A 3,427-nucleotide genomic window follows, 5' to 3' on the forward strand; every position below is an offset into this window, starting at 1 on the left:
ACACCGCCCGCAAGTCGGCACGTCCGAACAAAAAAAAAAAAAGGCAACGGACCCGGCTGGCACAACCCGCCCCCCCGCCCCTGCACCGGCGGTAAACGGCTCGATCCTCACAGGACCGAGGAAGGGCGAGGCGCCGCCGCCTCGCCCGCGACAACGCTCCGGGGGGGCTCTGGGTCGGCTTCCGGTCCGTGCTAGGGCGGCCGGCCACCGCGGCCGGCCTCCGCCCCTGAAAAAACTCGCCCGCGACGCGGGTCCCCGGCTTAAGGCCGAGGAAGGGGGACGACTTCAACAGCGCGCGCTGGTGGGGCGCGGGGTGCCGCCACCCCGGCTCCACAGCTCATCGGGCGACCGCCGTCACCGAGTCCCTCAAGCGAGGCAGCGACGCCGAGGCCGGGCCGCGCGCCCCGCCGCACGGGCCCCCGCCACCCTTCCGACACGGACACGCTGGCACAACCAGGTCGGGAAGCAGGGGAACGGGACGCCGCCACCTCGGCGGGCCCGCGCGCGCCGCGCTCGGGGCTCTCAGGCGAGGGCCGGGAAAAGCCCCGGCCGCGTCCACCCGCGGCTGCCGCCCACCGCACCGGAGCGACAGCCCGAAAGCGCGCCCGCCGAGCGGGGCGCGCCCCGGCTTAAGGCCGGGCAGGAAAGGGGCGAGGCGCCGCCGCCTCGCCCGCCAGCAATCCCCAGGGGGGGCGCCCCCCCTTCGCCAAGCCGGCCACAGCCGGGCCGAAGCGGGACACGGCCCACGAAGTCGATGGCCGCGGCCGACGGGCAGCTCGCAGCTCGTACTCGGTCTCTCTCGGCTTCTCTCCCTCTTTTTTTCCCTTCTCGATTTATTTCTCCTCTTTCTCTCGAGCTCTCTCTCGCCTCTCGAACCGTACACACCCCGTTTCCCTGGGCCAGACGGGCGGACCGGGACGACGCCACGGGGCTCGTCCCGCGTCAGCGGCACTCGCCTCGCTCGGAGGACTGCGCACGGGGGCCCCCGGCCTCCCTCGCCGCTTCGGTCACAGGCACGGGACGAGCCTGCGGGGAGACGGCCCGTCACCTCGCTCCCATAGTACGGACAGACGAGTCCCAGGCCGCAGACGCCTCCAAGAGGACCGATGGAAAGCGACCGGGAAGGTGCGCCGCCGCAGGCCGGCCCCTGCGATGACGTAGCCGGAGGCAGCTGAAAACAGCGACCCCTTGGTGAACTTCCGGAGCCGGCCGCGACAACAGGTCTACCCGGCCGCGACAACAGGTCTACCCGGCCGCTGCCGGAAATCGCCTAAGTCCCTCCGGAGCGAGGTAGACCTGTTGTCCGCCGTCCACCGCCCGCCGCCCGGGCGCCGCGCCGGGCCCGGCGGCCCCGGAGCCGGGGTAGACCTGTTGTCCCCGGGGTAGACCTGCTGTCCGCGGGGTAGACCTGCTGTCCCCGGGGTAGACCTGCTGTCCGCGGGGTAGACCTGCTGTCCCCGGGGTAGACCTGCTGTCCGCGGGGTAGACCTGCTGTCCGCGGGGTAGACCTGCTGTCCCCGGGGTAGACCTGCTGTCCGCGGGGTAGACCTGCTGTCCGCGGGGTAGACCTGCTGTCCGCGGGGTAGACCTGCTGTCCGCGGGGTAGACCTGCTGTCCGCGGGGTAGACCTGCTGTCCGCGGGGTAGACCTGCTGTCCGCGGGGTAGACCTGCTGTCCGCGGGGTAGACCTGCTGTCCGCGGGGCAGACCGGTTGTCCGCGGGGTAGACCTGCTGTCCGCGGGGTAGACCTGCTGTCCGCGGGGTAGACCGGTTGTCCGCGGGGTAGACCTGCTGTCCGCGGGGTAGACCTGCTGTCCCCGGGGTAGACCTGCTGTCCGCGGGGTAGACCTGCTGTCCGCGGGGTAGACCGGTTGTCCGCGGGGTAGACCTGCTGTCCGCGGGGTAGACCTGCTGTCCGCGGGGTAGACCTGCTGTCCGCGGGGTAGACCTGCTGTCCGCGGGGTAGACCTGCTGTCCGCGGGGTAGACCGGTTGTCCGCGGGGTAGACCTGCTGTCCGCGGGGTAGACCTGCTGTCCGCGGGGTAGACCGGTTGTCCGCGGGGTAGACCTGCTGTCCGCGGGGTAGACCCGCTGTCCGCGAGGTAGACCCGCTGTCCGCGGGGTAGACCCGCTGTCCGCGGGGTAGACCTGCTGTCCCCGGGGCAGACCCGCTGTCCCCGGGGCAGACCTGCTGTCCCCGGGGTAGACCTGTTGTCCGCCGCCCACCGCCCGCCGCCCGGGCGCCGTGCCGAGCCCGGCGGCCCCGGAGCCGGGCTAGACCTGCTGTCCGCCGCCCGGTTTTGGGGTTTTGGGGGTTTATTCCTTCCCGCCCCCCCCCCGCCCCAATCCCGTTTCTTTTCTCCTTTCTTTGAAAGAACGACTCTCCTATTTGTTTGGTACAAGAAGAAACCCGTCCGGAAGAGAAATTTTCTTGGCAAATCTTATTTCGTTTTTCTCTAGTATCCAGAGCACCCCCAGACCGAGCTGACGGGCCGCCTGCGCCCTGTGCAAGCGGGAAAGCGGGCGGCCGCTTTTGGGCCGGTTCTTTCACGGTCCGCAGAGACCCTCCAGGCCCGGCAGGGGTCTGGGGGGCCCCGGGGGCTCGGAGCCGAGGCGCCCGGGGCCGGGACGAAGCCGCCGGCCCCTGGCCCTCGTTCCCACAGACAGAGAGAGAGAGAGAGAGAGAGAGACAGACACAGTGACACACACGCCCACTCCACACACTCGCACTCCGCCGCCACCCCCTCGGACACCGCACCCACCACCCGCGCCGCTCCCTCCCTCCCGGATGCGCGGGCCGCCCGCCTTACACGAGCTTGCAGGCCGGGACAGGGCCAGGCGGGGGGGGGGCATCGGTTGGAGGAACACAGGTCTACCCCGGCACGCGGCGGCCGGAGGCTAAGTCGGAGCCGAGATACCAGGTCTACGAAGGGGCCGGGCGAAGGTAAGCCACGACGGGGCCGAGACAACAGGTCTACCCACGGTCCCGGAGCCGGGAGACCGAGGCCGGCCGGGCACAACAGGTCTAGCCACGGTCCCGGCGCCCGGAGGCCGAGGCCGGCCGGGCACAACAGGTCTAGCCACGGTCCCGGCGCCCGGAGGCCGAGGCCGGCCGGGGGACACAGGTCTACCCACGGTCCCGGCGCCCGGAGGCCGAGGCCCGCCGGGGACAACAGGTCTAGCCACGGTCCCGGCGGCCGGAGGCCGAGGCCGGCCGGGGAGCACAGGTCTACCCACGGTCCGGTCGGCCGGAGGCCGAGGCCGGCCGGGGAGAACAGGTCTACCCACGGTCCCGGAGACCGAGGCCGTCCGGGGAGAACAGGTCTACCCACGGTCCGGTCGGCCGGGGACATCAGGTCTACCCACGGTCCCGGAGACCGAGGCCGGCCGGGTACAACAGGTCTACCCAGGGTCCGGTCGGCCGGGG

Source organism: Anomalospiza imberbis, unplaced genomic scaffold (assembly GCF_031753505.1).
Source record: "Anomalospiza imberbis isolate Cuckoo-Finch-1a 21T00152 unplaced genomic scaffold, ASM3175350v1 scaffold_99, whole genome shotgun sequence".
Taxonomy (NCBI): domain Eukaryota; kingdom Metazoa; phylum Chordata; class Aves; order Passeriformes; family Viduidae; genus Anomalospiza; species Anomalospiza imberbis.